This window comes from Podarcis pityusensis (genome assembly GCF_964106645.2).
Source record: "Podarcis pityusensis genome assembly, chromosome: 7".
In the NCBI taxonomy this organism is placed as follows: domain Eukaryota; kingdom Metazoa; phylum Chordata; class Lepidosauria; order Squamata; family Lacertidae; genus Podarcis; species Podarcis pityusensis.
This window is the reverse complement of record NC_138031.1, coordinates 68124791-68152086: the sequence shown is the minus strand read 5'-3', so window position 1 is coordinate 68152086 and position 27296 is coordinate 68124791. Positions and strand designations below refer to the sequence as shown.

The 27296-nt window shown below is 44.1% G+C and overlaps 1 protein-coding gene across 4 annotated transcripts in view; it reads left to right on the top strand.

The window, feature by feature from the left end:
* Positions 1-27296, top strand: part of PHLPP1 (PH domain and leucine rich repeat protein phosphatase 1) — a 161318-nt gene that overhangs the window by 54687 nt on the left and 79335 nt on the right. The window lies entirely within an intron of this gene.

Below are 27296 nucleotides of genomic sequence, written 5' to 3'. Positions count from 1 at the left end.
TTCCTATCGTTTAAACACAAGGAAGAAGTGTGTCTGTGCTGGATGATGAGCAAGGAGATCATTGCTGAGACCATGGGCATATGTGGCTGATGTAGTGGAAAATAGGATGCAAAGTGATAATGGTGTCACAGATGACATCTGCCAACAAGGTTTGCAGCTTCTCCTAAATCAGGAGTGGGAACCTGTGGCTCTCCCAGATGTTGCTGGACTCCCAACTCCCATCATCCATGGCCATTGGCTGTGGTGGCTTGGGGCTGATGGGAGTTGGAGTCCAACAATATCTGGGAAGGCCACAGGTTCCCTGGCTCCGGCGTAAAGAAACAACTCAGTTGCACAAGGAGGAGAGGAAGACCTTAGTATTATTAATTTTTTTAAAAGGGAAATCAGGTTTGTTGTGGAATATTCTGTACTTTATTTCTCTGACGAATTTGTCCTTGCTTCTATTTCAGATTAGAAGTTAGGGTCTTGCTGTTCCCCATGAGATAATAGCGAGGGCACAATATCGATAATAAAGAGAACACTGTTAGGCTGTTTGTCTGTCTGGCCCTGGTTCACACTTCACAAAAAGCCAGAGGATAGATTAGTGTGGTGTTCTGACCTGGCTTGTGTGTTTAAAGATTAAGTCCAGGTTCTAAAGAATAACCTTGCATAATCTTAGAGCGCTTCCTTGCAAACACAGAGGGTTTGATGATTATCTTCACTCATGATTGTAACCATCATTGTGCTATTCTAGCGACTCTTTTTGCGTGTGGGTTTTCAGGGGGGTAAGTCAGGAATGCAGATAGAAGGAACAGCCTGAACATGTCAAGTGTTCTGAGCAAAGACCCTCAATATCCTACCCAAAATATGTATCCTTGTAACAAAGGTTGTCTTTAGTGTTTATATCAGTGGTTTCTATAGCCTCTTCATTCATGATTGAGGCAGCCCTTGATGTGTTACTGAATTAGCAACAAATTTTCCCCAGCCATTATCGATACTGAAATGGTGAATCTCCGCAAGTGCCTTCTCCGTTCAAGCCTCACAATAACTGTGAATGCGTTTAAACAAAATGCAAACTTAGTTTGATGCAGGAAAGCACAAATTAAGTTTACACATGACCATTGTAGCTCTAATTTGATTATTTGGAATGTGTGAAATTGCTATCACAGGTCAGCTACGGAAGTTAATTATCTCATTGAAGGCGGTTATATTATGAAGGGATGCAAAGTGAGAGATGAAGAGCCTGTCTCTACTGTGTGTGTGTGTGTGTGTGTGTGTGAGAGAGAGAGAGAGAGATAGAGAGGGGGGGGAGAGGGAGTGAATGTGTCACTTAAGCTGATAGTAGGAATGCTGTAGCTTCACACACTTACCTTCACACAATGTGTAATTAACTTGGGGAATTTTTTTACCTCAGGATGTGGTGAGGTCAGTACTTTAGATTTACAAGGGAATCTGAGAGATGAATGGGAGATACGGTTTGTCAGTATTAATGGACAGCTAAATAGAAACTTAACCCCAAAAGTTAGGACCAAGATTCAAATCCTGACTGTGTAACTTGGCTCACTAGTAACGTTGAACCATGAGGACGAGATGGTTGGACAGTGTTCTCGAAGCTACCAACATGAGTTTGACCAAACTGCCGGAGGCAGTGGAAGACAGGAGTGCCTGGCGTGCTCTGGTCCATGGGGTCACAAAGAGTTGGACACTACTAAACAACAACAACAACAACAACCTTGAACCAGTCTCTCAGGCCTACCTCACAGGGCTAATCTGAGGCTAAAATTAGTGCAGGAAAGAAAGAACTATGTCCATTGCCCTGAACTCCTTGGAGCAAGGGCAGGATATAAATGCAAAACATAAATAAGTGAACCTCTCTCAATAGAAACAGTTTTCTTCTGTGTGTTGCATGCTAGGAATTTGCATTGCCTCCAATCCCGGTTTAAGGACCATCTTAGTCTACCACCTTGTTTCTAGTAGTGACCAACCTTTGGAAGGTCACCAGTAGGAAATGGCCTACTTCTTCTTGTGAGCTTCTTCAGGTACCCGGCTAGCTGCTGTTGAAAATGGAAGCCCTTTTCGGATTCTATAATTGGATTGAAGTAAGCAGGGGGACGGGATAGAGCAGGAATGAGTGTGCTTGCCCTGCCGTCTTGGGGCTGTTCTGCTTGCCCACCTAACTCATGGAGGGTGATTGTCTTCAGAGCCTTCCATACGATGCTGATGTTTTACCGGCCTGATCTTCAAGGGCCTCTATCCTAGGCGGAGAGCATCTTTTATTGTTGTTGTTATTGTTATGTATTATTATTTATTATTATTTGTATACTGTCCTATACCTTAGGTCTCAGGATGGTTTACAACACAAAGTTACAGTATGCAAAGCACAACACATAATCAAAACAATCAAAACATAAAGACAGTAAAACGTGGCTTTTCACTCAACCAGCTAACTCCTTCTCCCAAGCACATTGAGAGTTATCCTCCAGAGAATGTCCATTATGTCTTTTCACGGGTGATTCTTGCAACAGTGATAATATCTACTCCGTGAAAGGATCTCACCTTGCAAGCGAAATTTTCCACATTTCCCTGCTGGGCTCTCTTATGAGTAGAGAAGGTTCCCTACTGTAGACAATCCCCAACCACAAGTTGGAGGGCAACCAGAATAGCAACAGCAGGGACAGGTGGCTGAACTAGTAAGCTGGTCTCACGGTCTCCCTCTCATGTTTACTTCACCCTTTTGGAGGGTTTAACCAGCACTTGGTGTGTTTCTGCAACATTGCCTTTAATACTGGTGGTGCAAAAGATTATTCAGACTTTTCCAGAAAGGCATGCCTTAGGGCATGGATGGGGGAAGATGTGTGGGCCTTGCAGATGTAGTCTGATTGCAGCTCCCATCATTCCTGACCATTTGCCATGCTGATTGGAACCTGGAGATCCAGCCATGCCTGAAGTACCACAGAGTTCCCACCCATGTCTTAGGCAGCAGATGATGTATGTGTGTGTGTTTTAATGCTAAGATTGCTTGTCTTAAGTAAGAAAGGAAATGTCAATCAATAACGTGGTGCAAAATATGCCTAAGATAAAGTTGATGCTTAGAAGGGGAAATCAATATTTGTTCCTCCATTCCATCTGCCTCATCTATTGCTATGTGTGAATCTAGGTGTGCAACTTCTCTGCAGCACAGATTTTCCCTGTAGGTGTTTCTGTTTCTGAGCAGGCCTGTATTTGAGTTGCAATTGTCACTCGTGCTGTTCCGGTAGTTGTGAATCATTTCTGCTATGCTAATAACCAAATTCTGATGCTCGCACGTGTGTGTGTTTTTTTATTTCCACTTTACCATGCTGTACTATAATCAGATGAGTCACTTTCGAAACGTTACCTAACCCTCACAGTAGTGATTTCACATCCATTTCCCCGGTTTTATTTTTGTTTGTTCTGAAAGTAATGTTGACTAAGCTGTTGTCAACTCATATGGTAGCCATTTAATATTCATATTTTTAATTACAGTGCTTCCGACTTGCACTGTGCAGTTTACACGTACAAAGTGTTAACTCCCTGTGACTGCTGACAACCATTTTTGAGTGTGCATAAATAAATCCTTTCTTTCCAACTTTGCAGTGAGACCAATAGATTCCCCTTCTTGTGATTACAAGGACGGAGACACTAGTGTTCAGGGTGCACAAAGTGAGTTCAAGAGGGCTTGCTTCCTGTGATTTCTGCCTGTGATTCTTTGGTTCCACTGCCAACTGAAAGCAAACAGATCTTCCCAGTTTTCTGAACCCTCCAAAGACACACAAACCTTCCACAAGCAGCAATCCCCCTTTCATACACCACCCAACAATCTGAAAAACAATAACTTAAGATCTGTCTGCAATCTAGATTTGTTCTTGCCTAATAAATCGTTATCCTCTACGTAGCAACGTTTGTATTGTTTAAAAATATTGTTAGTGGTTATTCAGAAGAGATTTTATATAAATTAGTTTAGAGCTTCAAACTTTTTAAAATACTTTAATGCGGCTTGAAATGTTCGACTTGACAGCTCAGGGAAGTTACCTAACTTTAAAAATCATATAAAACCAACTCATTTGCCAGTTTCCTTCATTCCACCGCCAATTTGCTTTATTGGTCAAGGACTTGGAAACCACTTGGTCCCCACCGTAATCCCTCAAGTGGGAGGTCACATACTCACAGGAAGGTACTCATAGGTGTCAGTCTTTGGGCAAAGGCACTCCTCTGGACTTGCCCAGGTGGCAGACTATGCAAACCAAAGTTGTATTGTCCCTTTGTAGTAGGTGCTTAGCATGTACTTCCCAATACATATCCTGTCTCCTGCCTGTTGCTCCAACACATTCCTCCTATGTTAATCACTATAACCCTCCCCTTTTCTGATGAAGCAATGGTGTAGTGATGATGCTTAATGAACTGTATGCTGGGATAAGATAGAAACTTTGAAAAGTCCTTGTCACCCCATCCTCAGGGTTCAAAATTCCTCTTTGAACCTGTTGCGCAATAAACTTTGGTCTATTTGCTCTGGTTGGTGGCTGGACTCCTTCCTTTATTCTGCAGGGACCCGCAGGCTCTGCCCAATGAGCTGGGTGACTGAGCAGCCTCGCAGCTAGATTTCTCCGTAACGCTTGTGAGCATGGGGGAAAATAAAACCAAAATCTATCTTCTGTTTCAGCCTAGTAAAAACTGACCCCTGCCTTATTCCCTGCATATTTTTGAAATGAGAGTGATAGGGGAGATAACCAGAGATTTTAGCTGAGGCTTGCTTTCAGTTATCTAGCATGGAGGTTTTCCAGCAGGGGCATTGTTACACAAGAATAGGAATAAAGAGAGAATGAATTAAAACAGGCCTTGCAAGGATACTTCATGTGTTTAGATGTGTTGGAAGAGAACCTTGGATTTTGCGAAAGTGAGTTTCCAAGAGAGGAAGACATACAACAAAATCTCTAGAGTGTTGGGTTTTTTTGGTTGCGTGTACATGTAAAAGCAGTGTAAGTTGCAAGCAACCACCCTCCTCCCCCTTTTATGAAAACATCTGGTGAGTGTATTTAAAGATGGGGGAATCCCCCTACCTCAACGGTGTGTAGTATTTTCCACTATGCGTTTTGTTGCAAATAAGACAAATGTCTACTCAGAAGGATTCTCCCCTTGTTCTTTTATTAGAAATCAAAAGTTCAAGGTATTTTCTTGTTGAGAGAAATAAATTCTGCTGCGTCCCCTGGGGCTCACTCCCACATAAGTTGCATATTGGAAGGTGCCCTAAGTCCCATTAAACGCTGCCTACATTTCCGAGCACAATTCAAAGTGTTGGTGCTGACCTTTAAAGCCCTAAACAGCCTTGGCCCAGTATACCCGAAGGAGCATCTCCACCCCCATCATTCAGCCTGGACACTGAGGTCCAGCGCCGAGGGCCTTCTGGCGGTTCCCTCCCTGCGAGAAGTGAGGTTACAGGGAACCAGGCAGAGGGCCTTCTTGGTAGTGGCGCCCGCCCTGTGGAATGCCCTCCCACCAAATGTCAAGGCAATAAACAACTGTCTGACTTTTAGAAGACACCCTTAGGGAAGTTTTTAATGTTTAATCTTTTATTGTGCTTTTAATATTCTCTTGGGAGCCGCCCAGAGTGCCTGGGGAAACCCAGCCAGATGGGTGGAGTATAAATAATAATATTATTTATTATGTGCAACCAGTGTTGAGCACTTTGTTGCAGCCATGTTGCTTAGAACAGGGATGCCATTGGTGCCCCCCCCCCCAATATCTTGTTGAACTCCCATTAGCTCCTACCAGCATGGCCTAATGGTAAGTGATAATGGGAATCATGACAAGCCAAGCTTAATTGGAATGGGTTTCTTTCTCTCTGTGGAGCTACAGGAAGTGTGAACTGGGAGCAGTTGGACTGCATGCTCCATATTAATTCTGGCTTATCACAGTGTGCGAATGTGACTATTGTTTTCTGGGCTGTACCACTTCTTCAGATTGTGGGTGGTGGCTTAGGAAGATAAGGACACTGTTATATCAAGTTGATGGGCTATACTACTCTGAACATGCCTAATCTTGTCTGATCTCGGAAGCTAAGCCTGGTTAGTACTTGGATGGGTGACTGCTTGGGTATACTGGGGGCTGTAGGATTCTCCTTCTTTATCCTATTGGCATAGCTTAGTTGGTAGAGCACGAGACTCTTAAGGATATATGTGTGTGCGTGTGCACGCATCCATATTCAAAACTAGCATATTGGGAAGAATGGCTTTGTGCATGTTATGATCACCATATGACAAGTTGGACCAGGGCGGTGAGACTGAGGCTGCTTGGTGAAATCCCCCATCTGTGAGGCAATATTTGGCTCCATCCACCCAGCGAGCTGCCTGGGTCACGGGTGGCGCTGTGGGTTAAACCACAGAGTCTAGGACTTCCCGATCAGAAGGTCGGCAGTTTGAATCGCCACGACGGGGTGAGCTCCCGTTGCTCGGTCCCTGCTCCTGCCAACCTAGCAGTTCGAAAGCACGTCAAAGTGCAAGTAGATAAATAGGTACTGCTCCAACGAGAAGGTAAACAGCGTTTCCGTGCACTGCTCTGGTTCGCCAGAAGCGGCCGGGTCATGCTGGCCACATGACCCGGAAGCTGTACGCCGGCTCCCTCGGCCAATAAAGAGAGATGAGTGCCGCAACCCCAAAATCGGTCACGACTGGACCTAATGGTCAGGGGTCCCTTTACCTTTACCTTACCCAGTGAGCTGCCTGGGTACCACTTTTGTCAATGCTTAGCATCTTTCTGTAAAATTATCTGAATAGCCGCATAAAAATCTACAGGATGCTTTTGACCACTTGGTGCTATTATGAATGCATATACATTGATCAATCTTTTTTTTTAAAAAAAAATGTGTTTTCAGTAGTTGAGTGGCATTTGAAGTAGCCATGCTGTATGTTGTGTCGTCGTGGTGATTGGATCCTTTCCCCCCGAATATGATTTGGAACTAACGAAGCACGTTGAAGAGGAGCTTTTTTAAAGAAAAAGAAAAACCATGCTTGTAACTTCATCGCTAATGTGACTAATCCATTTGGACAAGCAGCTATGAACTTCTGAATGGCTTATTAAGCGATGCTTGAGTAACTCGGTTGGTTAGAAAAAACAACCTTTGTGCTGGCATGACAGTCTCTCTCTCTCTCTCTCTCTCTCTCTCTCTCTCTCTCTCTCTCTCTCAAAAAAAAAAAAAAGTGAACAAGTGGCTATGTTTGCTTCAAAAGGAGGCTATTTTTGTTCCAGAACAGTTGGACAAGGAGCCTGGAGGCAAGGCGTTAAAAAAAAAAAAAGCCCTTTCTGAAGCTGAAGGCTGTAAAATATTATTTGGAGTGTCAACTGTAGATATATAGAACACTGATGAGGATCACAGCAAAAAGGTTGCGGGGGGGGGGTGAACTGCACTGGGTAGGGGTGGGGGTTGAAATAATTATTTTAAAGATGCATATTTTTAGTGAACAGGTAAGCTGGATGTGTAAAGTCTGACTTTCTCTAAATCGAAATGATATTTTAAAAATAAAAATAGAAATCTGTCCTGGCACCTTAATACTGTTTTTGCAATAAAAGCCTATCACCATAATTATCAATATCCTGTAATCATGTCACCTGGCCTTCCATAGATCCTCTTAGTATGACAAAGGAGAACTGAACACTTCACATTCAACTTGTGTGGAGGTTTCCAGCTGACAAACCCCCCCCCCCCTTTCCCCTTTGTCTGATTTAGCACTACATTTTTAAATGGTTAACCTTGCATGTTAGCATAGTTTGGTGGCATTTTTAGTAGCTAATCATGTGAGCTCCCATTGTTTGCAGTGCTATGAGCGTTTCCCTTACAATCAAGCAACATATAAATTGTATGAAACAAAGTGTGGGCCAAACCTCAGTTTAATACCAGCCCTCCTGATGGTGGCTTAGTCTGTTGCTTGAGAATGTGTCTTAAGTTATCCTTCCTTTCCTTCTACAAAGTGCTTTTATACAATATTTGTTGTTGTTGTTTAGTCGTTTAGTCATGCCCGACTCTTCGTGACCCCGGGGACCAGAGCGCACCAGGCACTCCTGTCTTCCCCTGCCTCCCGCAGTTTGGTCAAACTCATGCTGGTAGCTTCGAGGACACTGTCCAGCCATCTTGTCCTCTGTCATCCCCTTCTCCTTGTCCCCTCCATCTTTCCCAACATCAGGGTCTTTTCCAGGGAGTCTTCTCTTCTCATGAGGTGGCCAAAGTATTGGAGCCTCAGCTTCACGATCTGTCCTTCCAGTGAGCACTCAGGGCTGATTTCCTTCAGAATGGATAGTTTTGATCTTCTTGCAGTCCATGGGACTCTCAAGAGTCTCCTCCAGCACCATAATTCAAAAGCATCAATTCTTTGGCGATCAGCCTTTTTTACGGTCCAGCTCTCACTTCCATACATCACTTCTGGGAAAACCATAGCTTTAACTATACAGATCTTTGTTGGCAAGGTGATGTCTCTGCTTTTTAAGATGCTGTCTAGGTTTGTCATTGCTTTTCTCCCAAGAAGCAGGCGTCTTTTAATTTCCTGACTGCTGTCACCATCTGCAGTGATCATGGAGCCCAAGAAAGTAAAATCTCTCACTGCCTCCATTTCTTCCCCTTCTATTTGCCCTTTCTCGTCACTCTGGCAGGTTTTATTTATTTATTTATTATCTTTTAAAGCATATAGAGTAGGACCTTGGCATACATTGCCCTCGGGTAACGTAAACTCTGGGTTCTGAAAGTGGCAAACCCGGAAGTATTTCACTGCGCGTGCAGAAGCGGTCCCTCCGGTTGCAGAAACCTTGGGAAGGACGGGCAGATTCATGCCAGAGGTGTGATGGTCTTTGAAGTAGAGTGGCTCCACTCTGCTTAGAGTTGCATTGGAAAATTGCACTCTGAAATGGAGTTGAGTTCAACCGCGTCTGGGCATTTACTGAAACACATGGAGAGTTAAATTGGAGATGGGAGAGGAGAGTATACTCACAACCTGCCCCCCCCCCCAATGTTCCTTCGCATGCAAACTGCTCTTAAGATTTTCATGCATTTAGCGGAACAGTCTGAAGCGATTTTTTTTTTTTAAGCTTAATTGAATGAGCTTATAAAGCTTATAAAGAAATCAGAGAAGCCTTGTGGCAAGTTATTCAGTAATAACAGTAAAATTATTTATTTTATTAGCATTATCTGTTCCACCCACCAACCCCTGCAAATCTGACCCAGAACCGACGTAACCCCCCTGATCTGGGCCCTGAACTGAACTGGGGATCTTGCACACAATTTGATCAGGGTTTTCAAACCTAATTCAATATATTGTTGGGAGTGGGGATGGAAGGACGCATGTGCAGGCTGCCATGTCTGTCCCTCATTTGGCAGCCCTAGATTTGCCCCGGGGTGCCTCAACCTACTCCAGTCACATACTGGGGCTACCTGAAACAGTCCAATTTTGTTTGGGATCCATGATCCAAACCGAGCCTGTGCATAGCCCAAATCATCGTTGTCATCATCATCATCGTCATCATCACCCTGGGTTTTTGCTTACTTGGAAATTTTCAGTTGAATCTGCTAAAAAACCACTTCCGTGTTTCACACTAATCACAGGAAGATCTGCAGAGTAGTAAATTTTTAATTGCTTGTGTGTGCATGCCTGAATCATCATCATCATCATCATCATCATTATTTATACCCCACCCATCTGGCTGGGTTTCCCCAGCCACTCTGGGCAGCTTACAGCATATATAAAAACATGTTGCCCTGTCCCCATTTTAACCTTTCACATGTTTAGTCATATGCCTAAACCCACCCTGATATCAGGCCTGCTTTGTCGCTTTAAAAAGCTAGCAATATGCTTCCGTAACAACATGCAAAATTGGATTCAGTAAACATACCAGGTGTCCAATTAACATGCTGGGTCGCTAGATCCTGTGGGCACCTAGGACAGAGATTTCTTGCCCCACCCCACTCTTGACCACTGGTTTTCATAGTATGGCAGTGATAAGGAGGAGGAAGAAACAAATCTTTTGCCGCCTCCCCCCCCCATTATTATTATTAATCATCATCATCCATCTTGGCATTGTCTTGGCATTTAGGAACGCTGGTAAAGTTAAATCTTTTAATCAGAGCTTATCCAAGTAGCTGAAATGGCAAGTGTCTTTCCCCACATATCTCTTAAAAAATACCTTATCCCGCTCTGTGATTCTGTAACATGTAGCTCTTAACTTCATAAATCTCCTTCACTCCTATACAGTTGTTGTTTTTTTAATTTGAACGGTCTCCAGGCAACCTTACTAATTACTTGCTATATACTTTGTGTTCTCTCTCTTTCTCTTTCTCTTTCTCTTTCTAATGGTGATGACCAGAAATGATGGCTTACATTAAGGGCCTGCCTTGTTCTTTGCAGTTATAGAATCTCTCTCTGCAGTGCCACTTCATTTCTCTTTACCAAGAATATGGTACTTTTAAAAATGTTTAGATATGCAAATAGACTCTTCAAACAACGTTCTTGTATTTGTGCCTTTTCTCTTTGTTTTACCCCCTCCCCTTCCCAGGGGGGCTTGAGAGTTTTGCCAGTTTGCATTTGTCAGGAAGTTGACTGTTGTCTTGAATACGGGGTAATAAAGAAACAGCAACTAGATTCTTTTTCTGCTCATGTAGTCTGGAATCTGGTAGTCAAATCAGCCATCAAACTCTTTATACCTTTAAACATTTCCCAAACTTGCGTCTGGTGAATAACCTGTTGGTCTGAAAGTTGCAAAGGAGTTTTGAAAAATTTTGAGGCCTCGCTCTTGCCCTACATAAACTGAGCGTGCATTCCAGAACACATTCTCTATCAGGAAGTTTTAAATATCTGATGTATTGTGTTTTTGTATGCTTTTCCAAAGTTTAAAACCATGCTCAAGGTGGTTTGCAACACACACACACACACACACACACACACACACACAATTGTAAACATAACAAAAGTAGATCATAAACAATAAAAATGTCAAAAGAGTACACGACTTCCCACATAAATTTTAGGATCTAAAATAAAGATACAAAATAATTAATAACGATAACAGCAACAACCCCTCCCTCCCCCTCCAGAAAAAGTAATCGAAAAATGTCCTGGAAGGTGTGATGGTCTTTGAAGTAGAGTGGCTCCACTCTGTTTAGTCATTCACTAAACAGTCATTGAAAAAGTAGAGTGACGCTTGGAAAATAAAAATGGAATATCGGGAGGGAAAAGTAAAGAGCAGCATGCGCAATCTGGAAGGAATGACTGGCTGTAATTGCAAAGCAGGGCACTCTTTGCAGGAAATAAAACTGCAACATTTTGTTGCAGGGTCCTGCTTGAATGCAGGACCCTGTTGAGGGAAGAATGAAACACTGTCACATAAAACAATGAACTCTCAAATCTAAATTTAAAGCGTCCTTAGTAGAATAAAATGAGTTCAAATCAAAATGAGTTTAGTATGACCTAGCATACTGGGGTTCCCAAGACATTCTTGGGCTGTGGTATTGTTTAGGGGGGTTTCTTGGTTGAGGAGTGTTTTGGTCATGGCAACCCCAAAACAGGCTGATATTCCAGCATCCAAATAAACTTGAGAGGATGTACCCCTGCAGTTGGTCTGTTACATGATCTAGTTGCATGGTCATATTTAAACCTGTTAAAATATGTGCTGTTAGCAGGTTTGCTATACATGCCTTTGAATGCTGACTTTTATATGCAGTTTGCTAGGAACTTTTGTTTTGCTTAGTTGTAGAGATACAGTTCGATTAAAATTTGCCAAAACTTCGCACTTGGTTTATATAGCTAGCCGTCTTATGATTTACTTGGTGGTTGATTTTTGTGATAACTCCATGAAGTTTAATCTGCAGCTTGGTAGCTCTCTTTCCTCTCTAATTTTAATACTGCAGCCTAATTTAAACACGGAGCCCACAGGGACATTCTTCTGAAAATGTTTATATGTCTTGAGCATATCCTTAACCTCTCCCTTCCTTTTCTTGCCTGGGTGGAGATGAAGAAATATGAAACATAAATGGATTGTGTCACAGTCAGATAACTTGTGCGCTGTTTCTTAAAGAAAAGAAAAGTGTTCTCCCCTTAAGGGGGAAAACACACTTAGGGAGGTTCCTTTTCATCCAAATGAACTGGATTATTTCTTGAAACAGAGAGAGTTTCCTTTGAAAGAGGTTCTGTAGTGGAACGGCATGCGCCAGATTTCCCCAAGCTGGTGCCATCCTTATCTTTTGGACTACAAATTCCATCTGTGCTGGCTAGGGCTGATCGGAGTTGTAGTCCAAAACACACTGTGACACTGAGGAACTCACCTGCCCTGGACAGAAGATTTGGAAGTGGTGTTTTCTCTTTCAGGGGTCACTGGTGAATTTGGACTAAAAATGTGCATATTTGGAATGTTTCAATGTTATGGCAGGACTTGCATTGCTGTATTATCATGGGTTACTGAGGTATGATCTTAATATAGAGAATGCCCACTTTGGAACATTGGAGTTACTTGAAGAGAGAAACCTATGGCCCTTTCCTTCTCTCTCTTATGAACCCTGCTTTGTTAGTGCAACAGAAGACGTTGAAGACCACAACACAGCCCTTGCACTTTCTCAGCGCACACAACTGACCTATTTAGTAGGTTATTTAGATTCTTGAGACTGCGGGTAAATTATTTTATGTGCCCTCTTTCTCTCCAAAGCCAGCCTTGTGTTCAACAGCTCGCCTGGTTGCCACAGGCACCTAGCAATTCCATGCTGGTGAGTGAACTGGCCATACCTCAAGGACCACCTCTCTCTATATGAACCTACCTGGACCATGAAATCATAATTTGAGGGCCACCTTTGTGTGGCTCCTCTACAAGAGGTCCGGAGGTTGGCAACATGAGAACAGGCCTTTTCTGCAGTGGTTTCCAGTTTGTGGAATGGTCTCCCCAATGAGACTCATCTGGCACCTTCGCCTTTAGGCACCAGGTGAAAACGTTTCTCTTCAACTAGACATTGGGCTGATTAAGATTATACTGCTTTGTAAATGTGTTTGTGGGAGGTGGGGTTATTTATTATTATGTATTTTATGTTCCCATTTTGTATTTTTCTGTTGTTAACCACCCTGGGATAATTGGATGAAAGGGGGTATAAAGGTAAAGGTAAAGGGACCCCTGACCATTAGGTCTAGTCGTGGCCGGCTCTGGGGTTGCACGCTCATCTCGCTCTATAGGCCAAGGGAGCCGGCGTTTGTCTGCAGACAGCTTCCGGGTCATGTGGCCAGCATGTCTAAGCCGCTTCTGGCGAACCAGAGCAGCGCATGGAAATGCCGTTTACCTTCCCGCCAGAGCGGTACCTATTTATCTACTTGCACTTTTGACGTGGTTTCGAACTGCTAGGTTGGCAGGAGCAGGGACCGAGCAATGGGAGCTCACCCCGTCATGGGGATTCGAACTGCCGACCTTCTGATCGGCAAGTCCTAGGCTCTGTGGTTTAACCCACAGTGTCACCCACGTCCCAGAAAGGCGGTATACAAATTAAATTAATAATAATAACAGAAACAATGGAAAAGGTATTTTTCTTTCTATTTTTAAAAGTTCCTGGGGGTGGGGGTAAGCTCATGATTCTGACCAACACCTTGGCCTGCGAATGACACAGCAAAGAGGCATTTCTGGGACAGCCTGGGATTTCTTTGTTTAGCGTAGGCAGAGGCTGTTATTTTAGTTAAGTCTTCCTTCTCTGAATATAAAGCGAATGCACACTCCTAGGCAGCTCTGCTTCTAGCCTGGAAGTCCCCATTCCTCAAAGCATGGTTGAAAGCAGCAGAACACAGCAGGGAGTTCTTAGATTTATTCAGATGACTCACTCTTTTTGGGGTGTATTAATAATAACATGAGCATTAACTAAGCACTTCCATGCCCTTTAAAAAATTGAAAAATATGGTGATAATGAGTATATTTTCATTCTCTAGAAACGCTAGTGAATCTGAAATCCTTGTTCTAAATTGACACACCAAGCACGAGCCCATTGTGGAGCTTTGCTCCTTGTGTGGAGCTCTCCTTTAGTCTTGCAACTCAGGTTTGGCAAAGCGTATCCCAGTTTGCTTTGGAAAATCTTGGGTGAAGAAACAATTCATGGAGCCTATTACAGATGTCAGCTCCACCCAAATGCCACAGAAGCCTCCTAAGATTCCACCTAAAGAGGTTCAGCAGGAATGGTATTTGGTACTGGCTAAAGTATTTAACTAAACATAAATTATCTAGTTTGTGCTTTAAAGGATATTTAAGATTCCTAATGAGCCAGACAGACAGGACTGTTGATTCTCTGAAGCATGTCTCTCCCCTCCCCCGATTATTCAGTCTTGTCCACCCTGAATCTGACAGCTGTACCAGAGGCAGAATACAAGCATATCAGTGCAATGATGTCTTTCTGCTCCCATCCTCATTCCACCTCTTTGGGATTTTGTTATTCCATGACGACCGGAAACATGCACGCTGTGGGTGCTAGCTGACAAAGTCATATTTGGGATTGACTTTTGAAATTGGCGGACTTGCGTTCCCCATGGCCGGCTTAAGTACATTGGATCAGTTCTTGAGTATGACTTGGCCGCATACCACCCTGTAAATGTTATTGTGTTTATATTGATTGCACGCGTTCTGTGCTCGTGTTTCTTTTAGACATTTTCCAAGGTTAAGCATGTGACATTTGTTCCACGCTCAGAATCTTCGGATCCAAACAGCTGTGGCAACCACTCCCCATAGCAGATGCATAAGGCAGCCTGAACAAATGTCTTTTGACAGCTACCCAATCCCTTTCTGTGTCAAGCTAGATGTCCAGCCTTGTCCTCTTGTCCTTGCAGTAGCACCTCCTATATATGCTTGCTTGATGGCTTGCTAGTGTGTGTGTTGTGAGTAAAAGTGAAATACACCAGTTAGATTCCCTAGACTCCTCTTCCAGTGCTCTTCGTTGCAAACTAAAGATGGATCAGACTGGATAGCTCAGTTAGAGCATGGTGCTGATGATGCTAAGGTTGCAGGTTCAATCCCTGTGTGGGATAGCTGCATATTCCTGCATTGCATGGGTTTGGGTTGTTGTTGTGGTTGTTGTTGTTGTGGTTGTAGTTTATTGAATTTATATACCGCCCTGTACCTAGAGATTAGATGATCCTCAGGGTCCCCTCCAACTCTGAAACTCTATGGTTCTATGATTCTAGAGCTTATCTACCATTCACCAAATGAAGCCATGGGAAATGTAAACATTTCCCCTGCACTGAAAGATCCCCTTTCTCTCGAAGAGGGGAGATGGGAAAAGGTGCATTTGAGATGTTGTTAAGGAGCCTGGAGAACAGCAAGAGTAAGGTATGTTTTATCAGTTATTGCCATGGCCCCTTGGCTCCATCATCCAGTGGCATGATTCGGCAACCCCAGATGCAAGGGGGGTGGGAAGAAGGAGAAGGCGCTGATGGGGGCACTCCAGGTGGAGGAGAGACGGAGGAGAGAGATCCTTCTCTATTAACTCTAGCTGTCACAGAGGAGGGAGCAGATCTGCTGGCTTCTCTCCACCAGGGGTGGTGGAGGACTTTTGACCAGCCAGAGGGAGAGGCTGAACCAAGAGGAGGTGGCAACAGACATGGAAGCAGAAGGGCAGGAGACAGTCTTGTTGCTGAGAACCTGGGAATGCCTTCGTAGGTGGGAACAAATTCATCTGCCCCAATGTCTGCCCCATGCATGTGCATGTTCAGCTGACTTCTAGGGCGTGGCTTCCATTCAGTTAGGAAAATGCTTGCCTTTCTGATGGACCTTGGAATCTTGGATATCTGGATCTGGTGCTTGCTGTTCCACTCTTAGCCTGAATAAAGACCTCTACCTTGCATGCAAGTAGGAGTCAGTGCCGTTGTGTTTTGGGATGGGAGTCTGGCAGTTATGGTGTTTTAAATAACCCTGTGGAGGGAGGGGAAATCAGTTTTAATTTCTGATAATTCATGTAGTTCCTGAGCAAGCCTGCATAATAATTGGTTGCTATAGTAATTAAAGCATAGTGATTTGCATTAAGAGTCTTTAAATTTGGAAGCATAACCTGAACTCTTAGGAGTCGTACCTTACTTAGACAAGGATGCAGTTGTCAGTTGGGCTCTTGATAAACAGGTAAGGACACTAAGTGCCTGGGAGTGCCCAGAAGCTATTACTGATACCTACTGGAAGGAACAGTCTGCCTTCTGTATAAGATTAAATGTAAACGTCCATGCTACTTGGTTGCTCATCATTTTGAAAACTGAATGTGGCACAGGGAACACAAATTACAAGATGACCTGATTGAATTCAGTGAATTGCCTGGGTGTGTGAATGCCTGTGATGACAGGCCTGTTCCTACTGATCCCAAGAAGTCCGCAATAACAACATACCAACATATATTGCTTCCTGTGTTGGATTTTGTAATGCTGGTAGGATATATTTCCCATGATGTGTGTTCCCTTTCATGGAAGACAGCCTTTAACTCAATGCCCTGATAAAGGACTATGGATGTGACCCGAGTCTCTGTTTGGCTAGTCTCTCTAATAGCTTTTAATAGACAAGGGCCCTCAAGTTTTGGCTTGGCTTAACAAAGCAAGCAATTTGTGGTTGCCACTGGCCCCTCTTTTCCCCAAGGTATGTGCATAGAACCTGCAAAAGGGAGGAGGGTTCGCTGGGGTTTTGCAGAAGGCCCGAGCCGCGCTTTTGCCACCTTCTACCTCTCCATCCTGAATTTCTCTCTCTGTGGCGGAGAAAGAGGCTTAACTTATGCTAGAAATGTGGCTGTGTTTATGGAGTTCTGTTGAAAGACCAATTCCCCACAAACCTGTCCTATTAGTTCTAAAAGCCATCTTAGGTTTTTTTTAAGTGTTTAGTTGTGTTTGCGCGCATGCGCATTTATCTCTTCTCATCAGAGTTATTTTAAGGCGGGGTTTCGCTGAAGGTTTCCTGATCTTGTAGTTTTGGTTTTGAACCTAAAGCTTGGCAAACGGGGTTTGCTTTTTAAAAACCTTGTGAAACCCTCACCTGTCGCCATTGCCAAGGACACCAATCCATTGTTGCTCTCCGCTTCTCTGTGGGGAAGAGTTTTATGTGTTTCAAATTCAGCTCCAGGAACAATGCAGTGAAGCAGTGCATTTGTGGCATTTCGGGGTTTCCCCCCCCATATCTCTGAACTTTTTAAGCAATCCCTCAATGTAGCAGTAATGAAATAGGGGCGAGGGCGGGTTTCTTGGTCAAATCTTCATGTGGATATTGCATAATCACAAAAGTACAGTTTTGCTGAGCAGAGAGGCGAGCTGTAGATCTTTGGCCAGTATTTGCAGTTGCGTCATATGGAACACGTCCTTTAAGAAGCCTGGGATTTGAGTCAGCTTGTGGCTTCCTTAAATGTTGGAAGCCCTGTAAGTAAGGATCTGGTTTGCATGACTTAACAAAAATAAATGTGCACTCTCAGCGTTTGGTGGTTTTTGAGGGAAAGGGCTGAGATGTCACCGGAAACAATCACATTGCAAGCTTTGGTGCAAACCGCTGTTAGCCTAGACATTCTTTCCAGATGAGCAAAGTTTGCTTTTTGACCAACGGATGATGAACTGCTTTTTTCTTCTTCCCCCTTTCTTTTTTCCTTTGTATATGGATATGCATTTGCATAATTTGGAGCCCTGCCATGCACCCACCGAATTTCCTTTTGGAGAGTTTTTTAAAGAATGGTTGGAGACGCAAAGGGGGAATATTTTAGGTCTGGTTAAAGCTGCCGGAATAGGCCAGTGGTTCCGTCATCCGTTCCAGATGTCTGCCGTGCAAGAGACCGAGTTTGAAATGGAGAGTGTCGGGTGTGTTGTGTTTTGATGTGGTAGCAGTTAAAACAGCAACACACCAGACACCAGAATTTGCTACTGAACAGTCCCTGCTGTTTGTTCTAAGTAAACCTGAAATCTTAGATTGGATACTGCTAATCATGTGCAGAGTATTTCTCCACACCCGAAAAACATTGGAGATTTGTGATTTTGTCTGGGCAGACCATAGATTAGAACCTGATATCCTCTTGTTAAGGTGCAGAACTCCACACACTTGCTGTGTGTTTAATATATTAATATATTGTTATATAATATATAAATATTATAATTGTCTCTTAAGTGGTTTACAAAAATAACAGAAACTATACAATGAAACTGAAAACTGTGATGCAGTATAAAATGCCCCCAAAGCAAAAATGCAGGAGCCTATTTTGAAATTGTTTAAGAGTCAGGGACACCTTCCTTCTTCGTCCACAGCATGTAACAGTCAGTCGGCCCACACATACACATCACATAATGCTTTCAGAAAGGCAGCTGTTACTCCTTTGTGCAATATCTAGGTGCATGTGTGCATGCTGCTGCAGCTCACGCTGATGAATCCTAGCACACACATCCTTGCAAAAATGCAAAGCATGGCTGTGATGGAATTTATTTTGCCCTTTGCATCTTCCCATTCTGGCAACAGGCTTAGGAGGGTAACATTTTTTATTGGGCTGGTAAAATTCCAGCTAGGTGGCAACTCGGCTCTGGAACTACGATTCTTAATGTTGATTTAAGTACAGTGGTACCTCGGGTTACATACGCTTCAGGTTACACATTCCGCTAACCCAGAAATAATGCTTCAGGCTAAGAGCTTTGCTTCAGGATGAGAACAGAAATTGTGCTCTGGCGGCGCAGCGGCGGCAGCAGCCCCCATTAGCTAAAGTGGGGAGGGAGGTGGGGGCTGGAATCTGGAATCAGTACAGTGGTACCTCGGGTTAAGAACTTAATTCGTTCTGGAGGTCTGTTCTTAACCTGAAACTGTTCTTAACTGAAGCACCACTTTAGCTAATGGGGCCTCCTGCTGCCGCCGCGCCGCCAGAGCACAATTTCTGTTCTCATCCTGAAGCAAAGTTCTTAGCCTGAGGTACTATTTCTGGGTTAGCAAAGTGTGTAACCTGAAGCGTCTGTAACCTGAGGTACCACTGTACAGCCATACCTCCGCTTGTGTATCCCTCCGGTTACATAAACCGGGATACGTAAGTGGCAAGCCCGGAAGTATATTTCCGGGTTTTTGTCATGCGCTCATGCGCAGAAGCGCTCTATCACCACACGTGCATGTGCAGAAACGGTCCCCCTGGTTGCAGAAACCTCGGGATCCGACTGGAGCTCTGGAACAGATCCCGTTCGCAACTGGAGGTACCACTGTAGTAGCTTAGGAGTTTTAAGCTGAATTTAGAGTTATTCTAGAGTTCATTACTTGATCTGTGGCACCAATGGGTCAGTGTGCTTGGCTGTTAACCAGAAGTTTGGTTGGTTGAGTCCAACCAGGGACAGTTGTGGACTAGATGACGCTTGGGGTCCCTTCCAAGTCTACAATTCTATGATTCAATGCTCCAGAAAAATTCTTTTTGGATTCGTTTTTAATGAGATGATGGAAAAATTGCTACTTTAGCTCTGAGACGTCTAGAATGTCCATGACATTGATGGATGATGCAACCATTTCATTGTGTTCATTTTGGGGTCAGTTGTGCCTTTTATTTATTCTGAAGCTGGGGAAAGCAAAACCTTTCTTCCTTTGCCTTTGTTTGTAGACATGTCTCATGGGAACAGCCATCGAAGTCCCAGAGCTAATTTGTAGAGTTCAGCTCAGGTTCAGAATTCTCTCTGTGCCTCTCCGCTAATGCCCGCATAAGACTCTGTTGTTGGATGGGTTGAGGTATCTCAAAAAGTTCTTTATGCTCGAATGAGCCCGTAGTCCTGCATGTGGTGTTCATAGAATATCTTAAAACATATTAGTGTATGCGGGGATGTGGTCTTGACAGTGAAGAACAGTGGAGTGCCCTTTCTCACGAGCTATGTTTAAAGGAAGGAAGGAAGTCTTTTTGTAAAGGAAACATTTTAAAATTTAAAAATAAGTAAATGGCATGCTCCCTAACTTAAACATTTCTTAATATTAAATCTCACAGGATATGATGGAGAATCCCTTACCGTTGTGTTTGTAAAGCTGTTGATGCTTAGGTGCTGCCTGGGGGCTTCACAAAGGCAGCTAGACTGGTGACTGGGAGTGGCCGCTGAGACCATATAACACCGGTCCTGGAAGACCTACATTGGCTCCTGGAACGTTTCCGAGCACAATTCAAAGTGTTGATGATGACCTTTAAAGACCTAAACGGCCTCGGCCCAGTATACCCGAAGGAGCGTCTCCACCCCAGTCGTTCAGCCAGGACACTGAGGTCCAGCTCCGAGGGCCTTCTGGTGGTTTCCTCCCTGCGAGTTTACAGGGAACCAGGCAGAGGGCCTTCGTGGTAGTGGTGCCCGCCCTGTGGAACACCCTCCCATCAGATGTCAAGGAAATAAACAACTACCTGACTTTTAGAAGACATCTGAAGGCAACCCTGTTTAGGGAAGTCTTTAATGTTTGATGTTTTATTGTGCTTTTAATATTCTGTTGGGAGCCGCCCAGAGTGGCTGGGGAAACCCAGCCAGATGGGCAGGGTAGAAATAATAAATTATATTATTATTAATTTAATATCTACCGGTTAAATTTTTATTGATATTATTATCATTATCATCACCATCCATCTGGTTGGCTGCTGTGAAAACAAGATGCCATGCAAATGAACATTTCGTTTGATCCAGCATAGTTCTTTTGTTCGTCGTTTTAGGGAACTCTTGGAGTACCTGAAAACTTCTTAGGGATTCCTGCTGGATCTTACCCTGAAATTGCATAGCCATAGGGTTATATTGAGAGCATTCCACAGAACAGGGGTGGGCAGACTCCAGGCTTGTTGAATCTACTTCATTTTTTGCTAGAACTCCCAAGATCTTGCCACCCAGAGCCAGGTGCTAAAGATATATAGATCGCATTAAAGCACCAAGTGCCTCTGAACACGTTTGGAGCCCAGGAATTTGTTTATATTAGCAGAACTGAACTGACTTCACAGTCCTTTCACATACAAGACCACACCATAGCTTTGCTGCTATGGAAGAGTTGGGACCCCTTAGGCCTCTCTATTGCAAATGATCTATCAGTAGATCCCAAACCTCCCTTCTACCCACCCCTGCTGTGGTTCACCCTTAAACCTCATCATCATCCGAAGGGAACTACCAATCCTGGCCACATAATCTGACTGGGCATCCTAAACCATGCTCCAGAATCTTCTGAAACTCACAGCTGTCCTTGGGTAGGCCAAGGGTTTCATAGAGCTAAAGAATTTTAGGTGACACCTCCTAAGAAGTGCTTGAGGGCTGGTTGTTCTTCCTCTTTTATAGATGGAGAACAGAAAGTGAGCAGCTGAGTGCACCTCCTGTTTATAGGAGGATAAATGTGCCTAATTGAGGATTTTAACCTAGGCTTTCTACACCCTAGTGCTGCTTCCTGTTCTCCGGCAAGCAGTTTTGCATTTGTGAGTGTTCGGCTCAGCCTTTCTCAGTCCTGCGAGGTGGCTGAAATGATCATGTCCCATGAAGGTCTCCCAGGACTAAGCAGTCAGGGGAAGGGCTGTGGCTTGGAGATGAAGCACATGCGTTGCATGCAAATGGTCCCAGGTTCCATCCTGGCATTTCCAGGGAGGGGACCCCTGTCTGCAACCCCCTGCCAGTCAGGACAGAAACAATACTGAGCTAGATAGAGCAATGGCCTGTCTTGGTATAAGGCAGATTTATCGGTTCCTATGTCGTGCTTTTCTGCTATATATGGGTTCCATCAATTTGTGATGTAGCCCATCAACCTTATGTTGCAGCCTGCCAAGTGAGAGGCCATCCCCTTGTTTTTGAGCCCCAGTAAAGCTGCAAAACTGGGAGGAATATGGAGCCTTCAGGGCAACTTCATCCATGGCCGATGACCTCTGGATCATAAGCTGCACAGTCCTGTTTATGCTTCCTGGGAAAGTAAACACTGTCCCTGCGATTGCCAAGGCAGACTAGCATTCCAGCTTGCTTCTTCCTTCCATTAGTGCCCATAATGGCACTTTGATCAATTTGAGCATAAGCTTCCTTAAGCCTCTTACGTGGCGCTTATGCCACCTTTTGCAGTTTGATCTTCATGCTATTTAAGTTATTTTAATTCAAGTTATCTCCTCACTTGTTTACCCAGTTCTCTCTGTGTGTTTATGTGGGGGGGGGAGGGGGGTCAACTAGTTGCCATCAGTAAGTTGCTTCTCCCTCTGTTGTCTTGTATAAAAGGTAAAGGGATCCCTGACCATTAGGTCCAGTCATGGCCGACTCTGGGGTTGCGGCGCTCATCTTGCTTTATTGGCTGAGGGAGCCGGCGTACAGCTTCCGGGTCATGTGGCCAGCATGACTAAGCCGCTTCTGGCGAACCAGAGCAGTGCATGGCAACGCCATTTACCTTCCCGCTGGAGCGGTACCTATTTATCTACTCTACCTACCTATCTGCTAGGTTGGCAGGAGCAGGGACAGCAACGGGAGCTCACTCCATCGCGTGGATTCAAACTGCTGACCTTCTGATCGGCAAGTCCTAGGCTCTGTGGTTTAACCCACAGCGCCACCCCCCCTCCCCGTCCCTTGTTGTCTAGTATAGTGAGCAACAACTCTCAGTGCTTAAACAAAACAAAACACTGTGCATCTGAATATATATTGTGTGCATGTATATAACATGCATACATTTAGTGATCCAATGAAGCATCTCTTAGAATACGTGTCCCTTCCAAGCAGACATTTTTCTGCTATGAGAGCACACACCATGTGTTAGAATCCAAACTGTACATGTTCTCACCATTTAGCAATTCAGTTTTCAGTAGCTTGGTTTTTCTATGACCAAATAGATTGCTTTTGCATTATGACATGTACTATACAGTGCAACAGGGAAGAAGAAGAAAAAATCTCTGAAGGGCAGTTGTGAAAGTGGATGTGTATATGTAAAAATGAAGGCGGTCCATGTGTCAATTCTCTGATCTGTGAAGTCTCAATAAAACTTGGTTTTTAGTTTGTAGTTCAGCTTTTTTTTTAAAGAAAAGAGAGTAAGACAGGCACAGAACTGCTTTAATAAATTCTCTAAAAAGACGGCTCTTTGGAAAGAAAACAGGTGATGATATATTTGAGGTAGTGGAGTTTGCTTGCATTTCACGCAAGGCACAACAGTTAATACTTTCACAAAAGCCTAGTTCTCACCCCTCTCTCCCCGCCAAGCAGTGTCCAGAGCGCATGGGGTCACAGGTGTCCCTTTGGAGAATAGATGACACAGCGGAGACTGTCGTGATTTAGGAAATAGGGTATATACGCCTATTTGTACCTTCAGTTTGCATGGAGGGAGTCCAGATCTGACAGCATGGCTCACATCACATCAGTGCAAGGAAACTTTTTTTGTGTCTTCTTCCAAGATGGATCTCAGCCCTTCTTCCTCCTACTTCCCAGAAGCCCCTTGCTCTCCCCCAGAAGTGTTACCCTGGCAACCTTTGAAATGTGGTCACACCTGGTGCAAGAAGTTCCATTATCTTGTTAATGACTCTCTTAATGGCCCCAGTTAGGCCAGGCTACCCAGGAATTCCTTTGCAGCTTATATTCTCCTTTCATATCACAAATAACCCCAAATCCTAGCATTTATTCATTTCAGTGTTCAAGGGGAACACCCTCCCCCAGTTCTGTAACAATACCAAGCACTAGTTGCTAGCGAATAAGCAGAGTTTAAATCCCATCATTTTCATTTCCAGGAGTTCCAAATGTTTTTGAACTTCCAACTCAACTCAGCAATATCCAGCCTAGCCAATGGTTAGGAATGATGGGAATTGTAGTTGGGTAACCCAGTGTAGAAAGGTTTTCAGTGCCCATTCAGCTGGGGTCACTTTTGCATGTGGCACTGAAATAAACCAAATTCCCACCAGAACACGAATGTTTTCTCATATGCCGTTCATTTAATTCAGTGGGGCTGGGGCTGGCTGCTTGGCTGTGCCCAGGATTTATTCTGGCCATGGGGTTAGATCAACCGTCTTGCCATGCCTCTGTGTGTGTTTTTTGTTTTAAAAAAGTACTTAATACTTCACCTTTTCAGTCAAGTAGCACTCAATAGGGCCAACATGAATTACACTTTCTTTCTGTGTAGGTATTGGGAACAAACAATTTGCTGAATTTCAAAACAGAGCGAATAGAAAAGAAATTACAAACTCCACATAACCTTCTGCCTGAATCCTGAGCTGTGTGTGTGAGAGAGCGAGAGAGAGCAAGAGAGAGAGAAAATAATCTAAAGTTGGCATACCTGTGGAGGAAGATGCTTTAAAAGTACTGTAATGGCAAACCTCATTGTTCAGTAGCTGCTGTGGAATGCAATCAAGACTAGTGGTTTCTCTGTCATGTGATTCCTGATGTCATATTTATGTCCATTTATGTCCAGACCAACACGGCTACCTACCTGTGTCTTAATATGGTCCAGGTAGCTTCCAGCTAAAACAATAAATCGTTCAAGGTTGGCCTTGGGTTATCAGACCTGGGAGTTTGTGGTGAAAGGCAGGTAACAAATATAATTAATAATAACAGTAGGCACCACAGCCAGAGGACTGCTTCTTTGACCCTGCAGTCTTTGAGCCATCTCCTGGGGTTCTGTGGTGAGGAATAATTCTGTTGTGTAGAGTGGGAGAACTCTAGTGCATGCCAGTCTCACGCTTTGCCAGCTCAGTTAGTAGAGGCTCAGTGGTTTAGACCACAGCACCACCCTCATCCCGCAAGTGACTAATAGGTAAAGGTAAAGGGACCCCTGACCATTAGGTCCAGTCGTGGCCGACTCTGGGGTTGCGGCGCTCATCTCGCTTTATTGGCCGAGGGAGCCGGCGTACAGCTTCCGGGTCATGTGGCCAGCATGACTAAGCCGCTTCTGGCGAACCAGAGCAGCGCACGGAAATGCCGTTTACCTTCCCGCTGGAGCGGTACCTATTTATCTACTTGCACTTTGACGTGCTTTCGAACTGCTAGGTTGGCAGGAGCAGGGACCGAGCAACGGGAGCTCACCCCGTCGCGGGGATTCGAACCGCCGACCTTCTGATCTGCAAGTCCTAGGCTCTGTGGTTTAACCCACAGCGACACCCGCATAGCTTGGTGCAAAATGTGCCTAGCGCCTGGCAAATTTTGAACGCTGCTTCTAGCGCCTTCTGTGCTCTGGACAATGAGTCAGCCACTTCTTACTCATTTCAATGGCTGCCCTGTTTTAACCATCAGAAAGTAAGAAATCTCAGTGAGTCATTGCTCCTTTACTGTTTCTGGCATTGGCTGCTCCTCTCTCTCTCTCCCCCCCCCCACCCCCGAATTGCGACTGCAGGGTGATTTGTTGGGATTAGGTACTGGTTGTTGCAGGAGTGGGTATATTCAATTTCCTTTTGAGAATCAATAACTTGAATTATGAGTGTATTTAAAAACCCCAAATAGGGTAGGTCAGCTTGGAAGGACATCTCTCTTGGTGCCCTTAGTTAAAAGCATGTAACAGAAATAATTAAGTTGATCCTCTTTTAATAGCACTCCAAATAAAATATATTGCCTGAAGTAGACCCCTAACATTCCTGTCCTGTCTTTATAACTTGGGCAACATTCAGTGCAGACAAAACTAGTGATATTAACTCTACTTTTGCCTGCAAGCTGGAAAAAAAACAATAACAGTAGGAGCTGTCCACTTGTTATTGCTTTCCTTTGAATAAGGAGATAAGGAGGATGTTGGTTTTGAATGGGACATGCAATTCTCAAGTTTTTCTGGCCGAGGGAAAAAAGAGAGTTCACTGCCTATGCTGCTTGTTTTTTGTGCACTTGGTTTTATTTAGTATTTTTTGGAGGAGGGGAAGAGATTAAATGGTTGCTGTTATCTCCCTTTAGTAACTGAACATATGCAACCCCTGCAATATTGAGGACACACATCCCATAGTAGTTTAAACAGTAAGTAAACTGCTAGGCCAGGGTGACCAATGCACCCAAAAAGCTTGCATCTCTTTGTGCCTATCAGTACTGCCAGTATTTTGGGGTGGGGTGGGGGAAGGGAGATAAGTAGCCATCACCTGTTAGGCTTCAAAGGCTTCTATGAATGTGAATGTTAAGCCACACCAGCAAGTGAAAATTGCTTGCCAAACAAAATCCACTTATTCACTGTGGGTGGCTTCCTGTTGTTAATCAATAGCGTCTTACCCTTATCTCCAGCAGATCCTGTAACAGCAATTAAAGCAGATCACTGTTGCATTCTAGTGTGTGCAACCTTTGGTCTTTACCCCACAGGGTATGGTCCTGGGGCACTTTAAAGGGGTTCATTTCTTTATGGCGAGAAAAGGCAAAAATATGGTCTCCATAAAAGATTTGCCCATCTTTCCTTTTCTCTCTCCCACTGCTGCCCCACTTTTAACACTCAATGTGTGTTTTGGGCAATGCAATATGTGGACCGAGTCCTGCTGCTCTAACTTAGCTGATAGCCATTCCATCATATGGAAACTCCTTGTGCTCTGTGCACCCTGCCCAAAAGAAAAAATTGGGCACAAGATGAAGCTGCTAGTATTTGTTTTCAGTGCCTTTTTGCTTTTCTAAATTGTACCGGTTGACGCCTACAGGACCTGCAGTATAGGTGCTCTCTAAACAGCAAAACGTTTAATTTTGTAGCTGTTGCTAATGATGGTTTGGCAGCAAGTGTTTCGTTGCTTTATTTGAGCTGCAGAAGCTCACTGTCTTAATATGTTGTCCAGTAGCACCTTAAAAGGTAAAGGACCCCTGAGAGTTAAGTCCAGTTGCAGGCGACTCTGGGGTTGCGGTGCTCATCTCGCTTTACAGGCCAAGGGTGCCAGTGTTGGTCCACAGACTGTTTTTCTGGGTCATGTGGCCAGCATGCCTAAGGTGCTTCTGGCGCAACGGAACATCAAAACCAGAGCAGTGCATGGAAATGCTGTTTACCTTCCCGTCAGAGTGGTACCTATTTATCTACTTTTTTTGGCGTGCTTTCGAACTGCTAGGTTGGCAGGAGCTGGGACAAAGCAACAGGAGCTCACCCGGTTGCGGGGATTCGAACTGCTAACCTTCTGATCGGCAAGCACAAGAGGCTCAGTGGTTTGCCACCCGTGTAGCACCTTAGAGACCAGCTAAGTTTGTTCTGGGTATAAGCTTTCGTGTGCCTGCCAGACCTTTATATATAGTGTGAGGGTGGGGTGGGGTTTTTCTCAGAAGGGTAGTAGGAGATGGGTAGTTAACTCAATGGGTATGGAAAATCTGTTGACGACTGCAATTAGTCCTACAGGAAAAAGCAAGGGATAGTATGCAGATGACCAAAAATAGCATATGTAATGAGACAAGAATCCAATATCTCTCTTCATACGAGGTCTCTTCATAGTTTTCAGTTTAGTAATAAGTTGTAATTCAGCAACTTCT